Consider the following 17,149-nt stretch of genomic DNA (forward strand, 5'->3'; position numbering starts at 1 on the left):
TGAGTATTCATATAATACAGCACTGTATATCACCTATATAGTACAGTAAGTAATGTAGAACTAAAGGTGTCAAGGTGAATAAAAGATATTTTTTCACTGTGCTTCAAATATTTTCACTTGAGAACTAGCTTTCACTTATCTTTAAGAACTAAAATAGAGGCAGGGGGCGGTGCCTGTAATCCCAGCATTCAAAAGGCAGAGGCAGGCAGATGTCTGAGTTCAAGGTCAGCCTGGTCCACAGAGCTACACAGAGAACCTCTGTCTCGAAAAATAAACAAACAAAAGAACGAAAATAGTTAGAAAAATAACCTCAGTATAAAATTAAAACTAATACCTTAAAGTAACATTTGGTTTGTTTGTTTGTTTTTGCAGTGCTGGGATTGAACCCAAGGCATGGTTGTGCATGCCAGGCAAAGTAGCACTCTCCTACTGAGTTGCGTTCCCAGCCCAATTTGTAATAATTTTTGCTCCTGACCAGTTAAAAAGTAAAACCAGATATATGCTAAGAGATCCGAAATGACACATGGGGTCTAGAGAGGGTAAAAATCAATCTGTCGGAAAGGAATCAGAGAAGTATTAGAAGTGGTAACACCTGAGCTCTGCTTAGTTGTCAAACAGGTGGGAAAGGGCAGAGATTCTCCAGGGAGTGAAGCCAGGCCCAGGCAGAGGAAATAGTGCACTGTAGAAAACAGAGCAGCTCTGAGAGTGTTCAGAAGCTCAGCTTCTCTGGAATATGACCCAGCACAGAGTAATGGCGAAAGGTAGGTTGGGATGAAACCTTGGAGAAGTTCAAATACACAGTAAAGGTTAGAAAATGTAAGCTAGCTAAAGTCTACCGTAGTGCCTGGTGTTTCCCTAATAAATTAGGGTTTTTTGTTTTTCATTTAAAAGTTACATCATTAAGAAAACAGGCCAAGTATAGTAGTTCACATCTGAAAACACAAAAGAAACCTAGAAGGCTAAGGCAGGAGGATGACTGTACAAATTTTACTTTATCTTGATATAAAACAGCCTTTTACTTGCTTGATTTTATTTTTAGTCTGGAAATTCAGTAATTTATTTTGGGTGGGAATAGCATGTGTGAGGGCCTAAGTTCAACTCCCAGTATGGGGGAAGGAGGAAAAAACTAAGTGATATATTTTATTCTGCTAAAATTCATAACATTGTGAACAAGCTAATTCACAGTCTTTGCTGTCACGGATATGTCATCTGGAGGACAGACCTGTGGACTAATCAGTGATGATTAGCTCTAGTGGAGAGGCCTAGGTCTGCGTACAGTTTGTTCTTACAGAACAAAGACAGGCACCAGTCCTTGAAGAGAAGGCTTGTCAGGGCTGGCGATGTGTAGTAATGGAGTTTGGACTGTATACACAAGGGAGGAGGGTTGTGTATACTCTCCTCAGCTTGAGGAACGTATGAGAGGACTCTCCCTAGAGGAAGAGATGCTAAGGCAGGGCATTCAACAGTTGCTGAACTGCACCAGACAGGAGAGGCTTGGAGAATGAGTGTGTCAGGAGGTTCAGGAGTAAAGCAGCATGTGCATACAGTCAAGTGTGAGAAGAAAGTATACTGAGAACTGATGGAAGAAGACTTTCAAGCTGCAGGCAGGGGACATAAAGGACCTTGTGAGGATCAACTCTATCCTGCAAGTTACCGGGAAACAGTGAAGCACCTTAAGCATGGAAACAACACACTCTGGTTTCATGACCATTCTAGAAAGATTACTCTAAAAGTCACCTGGCCACTGGCAGAGTGTGGCAGTGGGGTAGAGAAGAAGCAATTAGCAGAGTGCTCTGATGCAAGTGACAGTGGACAAAGTCCTCAGGTAATCAGAAGCAATAAGAAGGGATCCAGAGATCTTAGGTCACAGAGTCTGACACCTGAGTATCTAATCAGGTTTGTCGGGGAGAGGGGAGTGAATCCAAGGGAATGGATGCATGTCCAACTTGCCGAGTGTGTAGACAGTGATGCTGAGTATCTGCACGAAGAGTAGCAGGCTGACGGTCGAAGATGATCTGTTTAACTTGATATTTGTTATGGTTGATGTAGAAAGAGGTTTTAGTTGGACATGCTGACCTAAAGGTGTAGGTGACACGTGGAATTTTTTTTGATAGGCTATCACCAAAGAAAGCCCATAAATAGACCAGATGGCACCAAAAGCTGAAAGCAAAGAATCTTGTCTGACTAAAGAATAAAGCAAGGCTAGCAAGTTGGCTCAGTTGATAAAGTGTCTACTTCTCAAGCACAAGGACCTGAGTTTGGATCTTCAGAATACATGCAAAAAGCTGGTGTTGGAGTGTGGAGCCTGTCATCCCAGCATTGTCTGATAGGGACAGGCAAAACCCCAAAGTTCATTTGTGAGCAAGCATAGCTTCTCAAATGAGCTTCAGGCTAAGTGAAAGATCTTTTCTCAAAAAATAAAGGGGACAATGTGTTGTGGGAAGTATTAGAAAAAAAAAAAAGCGGTCCAGCTAGCTCCCAGCCTTGCTGCCATGTTCCCGAGTTAAGCCCATTTGTCTCTGCAAGCTCTCCAGCAGGACTGGAGCTCCGGAGCTGGTTTCACCAGGCTTCTCTCTCTATCTTGCTCCAGTAGTGACAGGTTGCTGTGTTTCCAGCTCCTGTTCACTTGTCCCTGGAGCCGCTAGTTCCTTCATAGCCATAACCACCTGGTTGTTGGAGGACCCACTTCCCAGTAACCCAGTAAAGTTAATCTCTAAAGCTTAAAGATTAACCAAAGGATTTATATATTTCAGCAAATACTCAATACACAAGATGCCCACACAATTAGAATAGTCATACCAATTATCTAGCCTTGATATGAATAACTGCTAGAGACACCTATATCTGCTGCCATCTCCTCTCCTCCTCCTTTCCCTCCTCCTCTACCTCCTCCTCCTGCTCTCCTTCTTCCTCCTCCTCCTCCTCCTTTTCCTCCTCCTCTTCCTCTCTCTCCCTCTCCCCCAAACTTTTTTGCTCCACCTCCCCTTCTACTGCCCAATCACCGGCTCTAGCCTTTATTTTACAAATTAAGGTGGGCAGAAGATTCACAAGAAGTCACCAGTATACTGATTCTCTCCTTGTCTGCAGCCCCTCCTGGGAAAGTGGAATTAGCATCAAAATACAAGACCAGGGCTATCCACAACAAAAATGACCAAGGAAAGGTGCCCAAAATGAACCTCTGCCCTCCACATGCATCTGCACCTGAGCATGCGCACACAGTCACACATAAGAAGCACGAATAGCTAATAGATACAAATGGCTAAGATCAAAAACTCAGGTGACAGCAGATGCTGGTGAGGATGTGGAGAAAGAGGAACACTCCTCCACTGTTGGTGGGATTGTAAGCTGGTGCAACCTCTCTGGAAATCAGTCTGGCAGTTCCTCAGAAAATTGGACATAGAATTACCTGAGGACTCAGCTATACCACTCCTGGGGATATACCCCCCAAAATTCTCCAATATATAACAAGGACACATGCTCCACTATGTTCATAGCAACCTTATTTATAATAGCCAGAAGCTGGAAAGAACCCAGATGTCCTTCAACAGAGGAATGGATACAGAAAATGTGGTTTATTTATACAATGGAGTACTACTCAGCTATTAAAAACAATGAATTCATGAAATTCTTAGGCAAATGGATGAAACTAGAAAGATCATCCTGAGTGAGGTAACCCAATCACAAAAGAACACACATGGTATGCACTCACTGATAATTGGATATTAGCCCAAAAGCTTGGACTTCCCAAGATACAATTCACAGACCACATGAAGCTCAAGAAGAAGGTCCTTCTGTCCTTCTTAGAAGGGGAAACAAAATACTCACAGGAGCAAATACGGAGACAAAGTGTGGAACAGAGACTGAAGGAAAGGCCATCTAGAGACTGCCCCACCTGGAGATCCATCCCATATACAGTTACCAAATACAGGCACTGTTGTGGATACCAAGAAGTGCATGCTGACAGGAGCATGATCTAGCTGTCTCCTGAGAGGCTCTGCCAGAGCCTGACACATACAGAGGTGGATGCTAGCAGCCAACCATTGGACTGAGCTCAGAGTCTTCAATGGAGGAGTTAGAGAAAGGACTGAAGGAGCTGAAGGGGTTTGCAACTCCATAAGAAGAACAATAATATCAACTAACCAGCCTCTCTCAGAGCTTCCAGGGACTAAACCACCAACCAAAGAGTACACATGGAGGAACCCATGGCTCCAGCAGAATATGTAGCAGAGGATGGTCTTGTCAGGCATCAATGGGAGGAGAGGCCCTTGGTCCTGTAAATGCTTGATGCATTTACAGTGTAGGGGAATGCCAGGGGAGGTGGGTGGGGGTAGGTGGGTGGGGGAACACCCTCATAGAAGCAGGGGGAGGGGGATGAAATAAGGGATTTCAGGGAGTACCAGGAAAGGGGACAATGTTTGATATGTAAATTTAAAAATCCAATAAAAAAGCATAGATAACACACACACACCAAGAAATACATGAAAAGTGGGGAAAGTGACAAAAGGAAAGACATGTCAAGGAGGAAGTTTGTAAAGTTCTAACTAAAAGGAAAGGAGAGGTCAGTCAGGGAAAATAAGCTCAGACAGCGGTAATTAGTGAACTTGGAGAACAACTTTATCAGCAAAAGGGGCACATTTCCCAGATTGTCACAGACTTTCAAATGAGTCGAGGGGTGAACGTGAAGACAACTATTACAAGCAGAAAGGTTGAAAGAGGCGCAGCTAGAGCTAGGAGAGTGGAGGCCTGCAAGTTTTAGTTTTTATTTTTATTCATTATTTATTTCTTTATTTTTTGAGACAGGTTTTCTCTACATAGGCCCAACTGTTCTGGAGCTCTCTATGTAGACCAGGCTGAGTTAGAAATCACAGAGATCCACCTGCCTCTGACTCCTGAGTGTTAGGCTCAAAGGCATGCAGCATTATCCTAACTGGATTTTAAGGAGAGTAGAGATCGAAGTGGTTTACTGCCAGGAAACACCAAGCAATGGGGAAAATTGGAGGAAAAAGTCCAATATCAATTGGAGGGATCAATCAGTTCATAGAACAAGACCATCTTAGACATAGGCATAGTCCAAGAGAGAAAGAGGAAAGGGCAGAATTCTACAGCATGCTTAGGTGCTGGCCAGGTAGTTCAGGGAGCCAATGGGGTGGCGGTAATTTTCTTATGAAACAGGAAGTAAGTTGATTGCTGAACGTGAAGGTGACTGTGTTGAGGGCTTGAGGCATGAGCAGAGATGGATAAGGGAGCACCTGGGAAGACAGGCAGGAAATGCAGATTAGCAGCCGCTCAAGGGTTACCTGAAGACTGAGCTTGTGAATCTGCATGGCTGGCGGCTATGTAGTGCAGATGCATGCAGCCAGTAAGCAAGGGTGGAACATTGTAAAAAATTGAAAAGGTCAAGGAAGAAGAGGTCTGAGAGCAGGATAAATCAAGGCTACTTGTGTAAGTATGTAATCTAAGATAACATTGCATAACCTGTGCGACCTTGGAGACTCACAGTCTGCTAAAGACATGGGGGAAGAGAGAAGTAAAACTAAACCAGACGGGAGTGTAGAGGCTCCTGGTTGACCTGGTGACTTAAGGTTGGATAGTAATTTCCCATTGAAAAAGAAATCTTTCTTCAGGTATCTACAACCGCAGCACTCAGGAGGCTGATGAAGGAGGACCTACATGAATTCCAGGCCAAGTCTGGCTACAGATTGAGACTTGGAGAACCAGATGTGGAGGCTTTGATTACACACCTTTGATCTCAGCACTCAGAAGACAGAGGGAGGTGGATCTCTGTGTGTTCCAGGCCAGCCTGGTCTACATAGCAAGCTCCAGACCAGCCTTAAGACTTTGCTTAAAAGTGAGGTGGAGGATAGCTGGAGAAATGGCTCAGCAATTAAGCAATGTTGCTCTTCCAGAAGAAATGAGTTTGGCTCTCATGTTCAAGGGCTTCCAACTTCCTGTAAATCCAGCTCTAGGGTGTCTATAGCATTCTTTTGGCCTTGTGGGCACTGACCTCATTTTCACATACATACCATTGTCTTAATCAGGGTTTCATTGTTGTGAAGAGACATCATGACTATGACAATTCCTGTAAAGGAAAGTGTTTAATTGGGGCTGGCTTACAGTTCAAAGGTTTAGTCCATTATCATCATAGTGGGAAGCATGGTGGCTTGCCCGCAGACATGGTGGTGGAGAAGTAGCTGAGAACTCTACATCTACATCTGTAGACAGCAGGAAGGGACTGTAAGCCACTGGCCTGCCTTGAGCATCTGAGACCTCAGAGCCCAGTGACACATTTCCTCTAACAATCTATCTACTCTAACAAGGCCACACCTTCTAATAGTGCGACTCCCTATGACTCTATAGGGGCCATTTTCATTCAAAGTACCACAGAAACACACATACACATACTTTTAAAACACAAATAAAATCTTAAATAACATGGTAGAGAGGTGCTTTTCAGAATTCCCAATCAAATACTCATTTGTGTCTTTATCCAACCTTGCATTTAGGCCTTCAACAATGTAAAAAATGTTTGCTGAAAACTTACTATTTGCCAAAATACCATGACTGGTAGTGAATAAGACTTTTCTTTCATCAGTTTTAAAATACACTTCCAACCCTCCTCCCACATTGCTATCTCCTGTGTGTAGCATCTCTGAAGTCAGACTGCTTATACCAACGCCAGTCAGACTGCAGTCATGACGTCATCGTCATGGTCTGCCCAGGCCTAAACTTTATCATAGCTATTCATGCTATCATGACTTCAGTTTAGTTAAGTACACTGTTGGTAATAATATGTTGGGCTAAGTTCCTGTTTAAATTACAAAAAAAAAAGAAAAAAATCACACTGTGACTTGGCATTATAGGCAAAGTCACTGTATTTTCGGAAGGCACAGAAATAAAGGCTCATGTATTTTATGTTAATAAAGCAAATAGTCATCATTGAAGAAATGATTAAAACTGTTATTGTTACTTAAAAAAAAACAAAACCAAGAGCTAACTGTCTTAAGAGAACTGAAAAAGAAAAACACCCACAAGTAAAATGTGTTGTGTTTTGTTACTGAGATACACATATACAATAAATAATCTAAAATACACAAAGCAGTTCAAAAGGAAGTGAGTGGGAAGGATGTCTCCTGTTTCAAAGCATAGAGGTGGTGGGTGTGACAGACTCCTGGGTCCTTGGGTTACAGGTAAAGCATCTGGTCAGAGTTTAGTTGGTGGGGATTGTTCTTTGTTAGTGGTGCAGAAAATCACGAGTGTTTTAGAGTTAAAAATATCTTTAGAACAAATGTGACACAAAATTCATGTCCTACAACTATCTAAACTTTTTTTTTTTTTTTTTTTTTTTGGAAAAACACAGATTATCAGGACTCCAAAAACCAAGTTCTCCCATTAGACAATGAGGAAACTGAATGCCAAGAGGTGGGTGGCTGGCACATGATGACACCCACGGCTTGCTAAAGGCAGAGGAGACTTATTTACTACAGAGAAAATTGTCTTGCCTATGGCAGAAATAGATAAAAATTATATAATGTCTTAGTGGCCTATATCTCCATTTGAAACCCTATGGTTGCTTTGCCCCCATCACAAGGACGATAAACAGCTTCCATGAGCATCTGTGACTACTAAGCCTTAACAACAGGCTTCTGATTTAAGCCCATCATCTATATCTAGTTAATCTCCATAATCACCAACCCTGCTGGCTTTATAGTTTAAATATTTCATAGAGCATACTCTCTCAGTGTCCCTTTTTATTTTCCCCATGACATTTTAAAATCACATGATGTAAAAACATCTATAGGTAACAATTTATTTATTTGATGTGATTTCCCCCCCCAATATCTAAAAAAATTTCCCTACTGTTAGTCTTCCCGCAGAGTTCAGATAGGTAAAGAAAGCAGGTGTCCAAACTTGAAAGGGGAGGATTAAACCAAGGCCAGAAATGACATCCATTTCCCACAACTGATGAGGCCACCATGGAACAAGCAGGGACAGGCTTATCTCTTCCCACCGCTCCTTCTGCTCCATCTCCATTTGCCACCTACTGCTTCCAATATTAGGAAGAAAATCTAGTGACAGTGTGGAAAAGCTACTAGTTGCCTAGTTTTCTAGTTTTTTTTCCAGTGGGAAGTTGCAGAGTCTTAAAGAGAGAAGTGTCAGAGGCCCTGGAACTAGAGTTACAGATGGTTGTGGGTACAGTCTGGATGTTGAGAACTGAGTCCTCTGACCCGGCAAGCACTCCTAACTGCTGACCCATCTTTCAAGCTCCATATAAGGAGATTTTTATGATCAACAATTATATAGCTCATCCTTTCAGGTTCAGTATTTGAAATGGATGAGACTCGTTAACCCCCTTAGTTATGAGAAACTACTTCTCCTAGTTTTATGATAGGATGGCAATTCTGGTGACCCCCTCCCTCTAACACCAGGCATTGACTTGTAAATGCTTCCCTATTCATATATGAATTATCCTAGAGGCATTAAAGAGTATGACAAACACCATGGGAGACCATATTTTATCCTTCTAAAATGTTTCAGTTGAACATCAACTAAATTATTTGTTGATACTGCTATTTTGAGACTAAGTCTTTTGTAGCCTAGGCTGGCCTTATACTCACACAGCAGAGGATGATCTTGAGCCTCTCATCCTCCTGCCTCCACCTCCTGAATACTGGGATTACAGGCATGTGCCACCATGTCTGCTTTATGTGGTTCTGGGGACAGAACAAAGGGCTTTGTGCATTCCAGGAAAGCACCTACAAACTAAGAGATATCACCAGCCCACTGCTATCTCTTTAGCAAAAGACTGGGAGTGTAGTTCATTGATAAAGCACTTGCCTAGCATGTGTGAGGCGCTAATTCAATTCAACATACTGAAAAATATCTAATAATTTTTCTGTGTGATTATTATTTTTTTAAATTCTGTTGATCAAATTCAGGATTCTGGGGATGCTTGGCAAGCACACTACTACTGTTAGCGTCCTCAGCCACGACACACCATTTCAGTTGTATATTATGTCTTACTTTATCAATATTATTATGTAATTGTTTCTTTAAATTATATATATATATGATTGATATGTATGGGTGTACATGTCACAGTTTGCATGAAGAGATCAGAGGACAACTGCACAGTTGGCTGTTTCCTTCCACTTTCAAATAGATTCCAGGAATCAAATTCATGTCACTGGGCTTTTGTGGCAAGCATCTTTATACACTGAGCCATCTCTCTCTCTGACCCTAAGTGTTTTCTTTTGCACCTTTTGCACTAACACTCTCCTAAGTATAACCTATTAGAGCCTACAAAAGATTTCACTCTTGACATAGCTTTTCTTTTTACCCATTCACTTGTGATTATAAATGTTTATTTATTTTTTATTTTTATTTTATTTATTTTTAAGTTCAAATATTTGATTTTTGTAAATTTTGCTGTGCATGTTTTGATGTTATAAATAACACAGCAATGAACATCTTTCTACTCTAAATGAGATTCATACTTAGATTGTGAAAATACAATGGGATATGTTCAAATGTCTGGATGTGGGGATTAGTGGCCCGGAAATGGTAAAACTGCTTAGAGTAACTGTATTTAAAAAGACTGGGAATATAACTCATTGATAAAGTGCTTGCCTAGCGTGTGTGAGGCACTAATTCAATTCACAGTACTGAAAAAAAAAAATCTAATAAGTCACTTGGTTTGTAGAGATAGAGTATGCAGCTCAGGCTGGCATCAAAATTGCCATTCTCTTCCTCAACCTCCTGAATGCCGCAATTATAGGTGTGTGCCCCCAAGCCTGGTTTACAAAGAAGGATTCTGAAAATAAGCACAGCTGTTTACCCATCACCACCAAGGGTGGACAACTTGTTCCAGAGAGTAACTGGGCATAGCTCCAGCAGCCAGAGAAGTATCCTGCCATTTTGTACTTTTCCAGGGCAGGGAGTCTTTGAGGGTGGGAGAAAGCAGAGCTGTTGAGAGGTCTGTGCCTGGTAACCTCTGCTCAGCTACCATGAAATGCCAGACTTCCTTAAAAATACTACATGAAAGCCATTGTTTTCAGCCTTTCCAATTCATTGACATGCTCCATAGAGGTAGACTGACCTCTGGACCTTCATGTGCCTGCTCTCCTTGGCGTTATCCCAGGATGCTGTGGGTGTATCACAGGACAGCTGAAAGAGCAGGTCTTAACCTCTGTGGAAGTAATCCCCAAGCCTGGCACCCAGAAACTTCAAAAGACAAATTGATCCCAAAGTTCTTAGGTCACAATGTTTAACACAGCTGTTATAATGTGCACCCTATAAACAGGAAATGTCTTAGGAAACACAACCCAATACTTGTTACTTTTATTTTTAAAGAACTATTAAGTAGTCTGAGCAGATGACATTTATCTGGTGTTACCATTAACAAGCTGAAGCTTTTCCCTAGTGGCCCTGCTTTTCTGTCTTGGGCCATTGTGTGCCCACTGCTGCTCAATGGGAGCTTAAATATCTCCAAATTAATCTATAACTCATTCTACCCTGCAGTGTGAGTGTCTCAGACAAGGGAGTTGGTAAGTCACAGGGCTCATTCTTTTTGTTGTCACTGAACAAGAACAGATTTACTAAAGCTCAAAGCATTATTAAGACACCTTGTTGTGGGGTATTCAGCAGAGAAGACTGCTCAGACATGGGCTTAAGCCAATAGAAAGTCTTTCTTGCCAGCCAGTGACTACTCTGGGTGTTAGAAATCCCAGTGTAGTACTGAGCCTTTCTTAGGGTGAGTTTTTAAGCACAAATTCTTGTTCTGGGTTGACATAGTTCATTCAACAAGAAAAGCTAGCCAGAAGCAGAACTACAGAAACTAAAGAGTAAGGTTAGGGTCCCTTCTAAATTGGTTCCAGAGCCCCTTTGGCTGTCTGTTTGACCCAGACGGTTAGGGACTTTCCCAGATCTATAGATTTTGATGGATTAGGTCTTTGTTTTCATTTTGGCAGGTGGTCTTAGTCTACATGCTGAGTTTTATGGCCTGAATGGTTCTTCCATCATGGTCTCAGTTGTGCTAAGGGGCTCTGTTACATCTGTGCTCGAAATGCTAGGAATCAGGAATATCATGTAAAACAGAACAGAGGCAGCTCTCACCAGTAGAACAGCATCATCCAAGGTTAGAAATTTAACTGTATGTGTTCATAATACTTCTCTCCTCACCCAAGGGTCATCCTGCCCACTCTCTTTGTTGTCCACGTACCATTTGTCAGTCATGTAGTCTCCTCAGATCGTCATCTTTAGGTCTTTGCTAGAGTTCTACATGTATCTGGTATGGCCCAGTTCCTCCCTTTCCTGTTCTCTGTGTGGCCAATTCCTGATCATTCTTTACCGTGCTGTCACTTGGGTAATGTCTGAAAGCCTTGTACAGAGGAAAGAACTTGGATGTTGGAGAAAGACACAGCCATGTTCAAAGTTTGTTCCATTTCATAGTCACCAAGGGATTATCTACACCCCGAGTCAGCTTGCTCCTCTACTAAAGAAGCTAATGTCTCAGGAGCTAGAATGCGGTAAGTATTAAATCACATACATGTATGAAATTCTTCTGTGACTTAGACATTCAGTCACTGTCTATGTCTTCCATGTGTATCTTCCAACCTCTCCCAGAATTCTCTAGCAGATTCATTTCAGCCAAAATTTACAGTGTGAACTTGTGTCTTAGCTATAGTTAAATGTCTGTGATCATCTGCATAGAATTCAAAATTTTTACCCTCTGTTTAACTTATAGTTTCCAGGTGAAAAGACGTAAGGTGGAGGTTCTGGGGAGAAGCTCTGTATCAGGAGTGGCCTGTCAGAGTGAATTTGACTGGGTGAAGTCGGGGCTAGGTAGTTAGTAGGAGTCAAAGTTGGCTGAAGCTAATGTTCTCATCTAGAAGTGAACTGATTAGGGCAGACGAGATAGCTCAGCAGGCAAAGCTACCTGCTGCTGAGCCTGATGTCTTGAATTCAATCTCCAGCATCCACATAGTAAGAACTGACTCAAAAGTTGTCCTATGACCTGCTCACACATGCAAGCACTGAAGGAATAAATAAATACATTCTGGGCCAGGCTTGGTGGCGTGTGCCTTTAATCCCAGCACTCAGGGGGCAGAGGCAGGTGGATCTCTATGAATTCAAGGCCAGCCTGATCTACAAATCAAACACCCAGGACAGCAAGAACTACAGAGAGAAACCCTGTCTTGAAAAAAACAAAACAAAATAACAAACACAACAAAACTGAAACCTTGTTTGTTTTTTTTTAAAGTTACCAGATCAGTTTTAAAACTTCACCTGTCCAGTACAGCAGCCACTTGTCACAGAGTCTCACTCATAAGCATTTGGCTGAGGGCCAGGGCAACTGTAAAACGGAAATTCTGGTTTTACTTGATTCTAATTAAGTGTGATGGTGAAGTAGACCATTTTATTATACTTAGTTCTAATTTGTCAGGTTGAAGACTAACATTCTTATTTATTTAACTTTGTGGAAGACCTATTAGTATGTGTAGGGCAACTGGGGTACATGAATGAATCTACATTTCGTGTGTGTGTGTGTGTGTGTGTGTGTGTGTGTGTACTTATATGTGTATGAAGCAGTTTTTTTCTCATAATGGGGTGTATAAAGGTCCTTGGCTGACATTAGGATTTCCTCATCACCCCCTTTCCACCATATATTTGGAGACAGGGCCTCTCTTCTCACTGAGCTGGGAACTTATGCTTTAAATAGATTGGTTGGCCATAAATAAGTCCATGGCTGTCTTGGAACCCCCACCCCCGGTCCCCAGCCCAGGGTTTACACGTATCTGCTGCCACACTTAGCTTTCACATAGGCCCTGAGGATCGAAACTCACCTTTTCACGATTGTGCCACACTTTACTCACTGAGCCATCTTTCAAGCTCAGATTTATATGTTAGACTATAAATTTTATAAGACTTAAAGGATCGGATGGAATCCCTGGTGCTGGAAATACCAGAAATGCACAGAGAGCACTAGAGCTCAAAACTGCTTGTGAGTAAAAGACTGTAAGATATCTATCTCATTAGCTTTTGAGACAGGCTCTCATATAGCCCAGGTTGGCCTTCAGTTTACCTCTATATAGCAGGAAATGACCTTGAACTCCCGATCCTCTCGCCTCTACTTCCCAAGTACTGGGATTGCAGGTGTGCACCACCCTAGGTTTCATTGTGTGTGTGTGTGGGGGGGGGGTTTGATGCTGAGAAATTAGCATTTTGGTTATATTAGATTAAGTTTGTTATCAAACTAATGTCACCTCTTCATCTTTCTCTCTTTGTTTTTAAGCTTTCCTATTGAGTGGGATGCAAGATATTTCATTAGATTTTTTTTCATACTGATTACAATCTGAAATTAGCATTTTGATCCTATAAGGTTTAATGCATTGTGAAAATGAATTGTATCTACCAGTGTTCTTACTTTTTACCCTATGATTGTTAAAAGTATGAAGATAGTTAATCATGTGGCAGCCTGTGGAGAAGAGGTTCTGGTAGGAGACAGCTGTGGCCCCACTGACGCGGGCATTCTGGCCATTTTATATAGTTTGAATCATGCTGGTGAATTTCTAATAGATGGGGAATCTTGCATGAGAAATCAGATTGCAGAGCCCAGACTCAAACCCTGGTCCATCCCAAACACAAACTCACACTTTCAGAGCTGCCCTCTTGAAATTTCATGGAGCCCTCGAGTAGGCCAGAGTAGCATCTGGACCAGGTACAAGTACTGGCTATGCCAAGTAATTGCTTCTCTGTCCCTTTAAGGTGTGAGCCAAATCCTCACAATAGACTCCCTGGTGATGGGGCTGTACAAGCCAGGAGCCCCTCAGAGAAGCTTCCAGCAATGTTCACCTGATGAAAAACACCACCAAGGCTGCAACATATCTTCTGTCTCTTTACACTCCACCTATTATGTCAGGATCCACAAGTTTTCTTCCTGTAGAATATGGTGTCTTGACCACAACGTTTAACATCTGGCACACATTAACTCTTAAGTGAGGGGGGATATGTTCTAGATCATGAGACATTCAGCAGAATCTCTGTTCACTAGACGCTGTCGCTGTCCCTGTCTGAGAACTATCCTAAGATCTGCCTCGGTGCGTGTTCCCTCTGCGACCTCAATATTCAGCCACTCTATATTCAGGCTCCCTTCCTGCCTAAAAATAGGTTCTTTTCTCCAGTCTTTTAAAAATAAAACAAATCAATTAACCACAAAAACCTTTTCTTCTTGGTCAAATTTGCTAAATAACTGCAGACAGAATTGGGTATCACTTTCCATCCACCTTTGCAGGCAGGGTACCTCACTCTGAAAAGCTTGTGTCTCCGTCCTTTCTGCCATACTCACCTGATTGCTGAGCTCACCCGCCTTTCTAATACTTGGTGATGCCCAGGATGTCTTGGCTTCACGGTTCTTCTTTGACTCTCCCTCACAGAGGGAGTCTCTAGTAATGTCTCTGTTGTGTCCTGCTTCTTAAATTTTGACATATCCTATCTCCTAAGGGGATTGTCTCTCTCTTCCTGGGACATGGCCACTGATTCACAGGATTTTTGTTCCAGTGGAAACATCAATTCCAAAGTTTCTTGTTCAAGCTCAAATCTATCTCCTGAGTATTAAACGTCCTATCCCCATGTATGTCTCATACACTCTTGAAGAGAACTTACAATCCCCACGACCACCACCACCACCAACACACACACACACACACACACACACACACACACACCTATTTTTTTTTAGAAGATCCACCTTTCCAGGCCTCATCTGTCCCATCTCAGCCACACAGTAGTCACACAGGAAAGTGTCAAAGCTCTGGTGTTTCAAATATGTGGTACTTCCCTAAAGATGTTCCTCTTAGGTTACCTAGAAATGCAACCCTGTAGCTGTAGGCATACCTGAGCCAGATAACTTAGTGTTGTAGTAAAAACAAAAACATCCATAATAAACCCTGCACACTGTGGGTACTCAGTAACAGACATAAGCTCCCTTCCCTGTGTAGTATAATGTAAAATAGATTTGGTCTCTGTCCCTGACTCCTGTCACAGGGCTCCTATAGCTCCTGGAATTTGCTAAGTGACAGAGGTCACAGACCTATATAATACACGTATACAGATACATTTGATGCTCCTAATGAGCCCCTTTAATAGCACCTGATGGTAAGTGAGTGAAATGGTTTGAAGTGAGTCTCTAGACAGCTCAGGAGGGGGCTGTTCACTAGAAAGACAGAGCGTGTGGATGATTAGAGGCTTGGAACTTTTGGCTCCATTTACCCTCCATAAAGTGATGGGTAGAGCCTGAAGCTTCCCAGCAGCTGACAGTAACCAGTGCTGTAAGGTGCCCGGAGAAGCTGTGCACCCCACTACACCTCGTCCTAGATGTTCACCATCGTACTTTTGATATCTTTTATAATAAACTGTCAAGTAAGTAATCCCCTGAGTCATGAACCAACCTTGCAAGTTAACTAAATTTAAGAAGGGTATTAAGAGACCCCTGGCTTTTGGGTCGATGATCAGAAATATGGAAGGCCTGGACTTAGGACCAGCAGCTTAAAGGAGGGAGTCTGTGGGACTGAGCTCTTCACCTATGGCAAAATGTCAAAATTGAGTTCCTGGGTATCCATCCCGCAGGTATCTGCTTGGGAACAGTGAGCTGCAGGCAGACTGCAGCCACATTGGGTGTTTTTTATTGGATAAGCGGGAGTGGAGTAGGAAATAAAGATTTCCTTTTTTGCTTTGCTCTCTGAAAGACATACTCCAGAACATTAATAGCTGTGCTTTGGTAGTGAGATTATAAGCAATTTTGTGTGTGTTCCCTGCATTTTTTTCCATGGGAAAGAAACTATTTATGCAACTAGAGATAAACATTTTATTAAAATACTCTTACACATACACCTGACTATACCACTCCCCTTCTGCTGGCTGGCTGTTGACTTTCCTGGTCAAGTACAAACCTGTAAATGTGGCTTACAATATCCTTCATGAGGGGGCTTTAGTTTAGTTGTGAAATTTTAAAAATTTTTGACTGTTTCTTACTTGTATGAGATATATTCTGATTGTATATTCTTGTGTCCCACCCTCTCCTGCTGACCCCTTCTTCATAACTAGCCTCTCTCCTACTTTCATGTAGTGTGTGTGTGTGTGTGTGTGTGTGTGTGTGTGTGTGTGTAAGAGAGTGTGTGTAAGTGTATATGTGACTCTGTGTGTGAATATGTTTGTACATGTGAGTGTGTGATTGTGTGTATGTGAGAATGTGTGTGGAGATTCTTGCATTGACAAGATGATAGTAAAAGGATGCTGGAGAATATATTGGAACTTCGTCAACCAGCCATCCTTGCCAACCATGCCACGCCAAGGCTGGTATTCCTTCCTTTGAAGTGAACCACAGAGTCAATCAGGAAGTGGTTGGTAGCCTAAGGACAGCCATGTCACTATTATACCAATGGACATGTCTTGCCTGGCAGATCAGTGTTGTAGCACTGAGGTCCACAGCTGGGTCACATTATTGATGACTTTTCTCCCCCAAGAGCTTAAATAACACCTTCCAGCACTATGAATGCTAGTAGTCAGGAGGAAGCCTCCAGCTCAGTTCTAGCTTGATTTTTCTGTGTCCTGTATCCAAAGTGAATGTTGTCTTCAGCAGCAAGGGCTTACTGTCCAGTTCTGGTGGGCAACCAAGAGCAGTGAAAATATTTTGTCTTCTTTTGGGAGTTCACAGGGGATCTGTTTGTCAAAAAGTATACCAGAGCTGGCACTGAGATTTGGAGTTGAGTACCCTCCAGGAGTGATATGTTAAAATGTTTCTCCATGACGTGCTTACATACCAGTTGGTACATGTACATACACTCCAGATTTCTAATTCTCATTGTTATTTCAAAACTCCATTTAAACATATCTTCCCTAAACTCTGCTCTTATTTTTTTTTTTTTAAAAAAAGAGTTGTACATCTTCATTTGAAGGCTGCTAGCAGAATACTGACTTCTAGGTAGCTAGGACTAGGGTGTAAAAGCCCATGCCCACAGTGACACACATACTCCAACAAGACCACACCTCCAAATAGTGCCACTCCCTGAGCCACACATATTCAAACCATGACAACCTAACATTCGTTAGGCCCTAGGTTCAATCCCTAGCACTACAAAATCATTAAATAAAA

Source organism: Grammomys surdaster, unplaced genomic scaffold, assembly GCF_004785775.1.
Source record: "Grammomys surdaster isolate TR1022 unplaced genomic scaffold, NIH_TR_1.0 126071, whole genome shotgun sequence".
In the NCBI taxonomy this organism is placed as follows: domain Eukaryota; kingdom Metazoa; phylum Chordata; class Mammalia; order Rodentia; family Muridae; genus Grammomys; species Grammomys surdaster.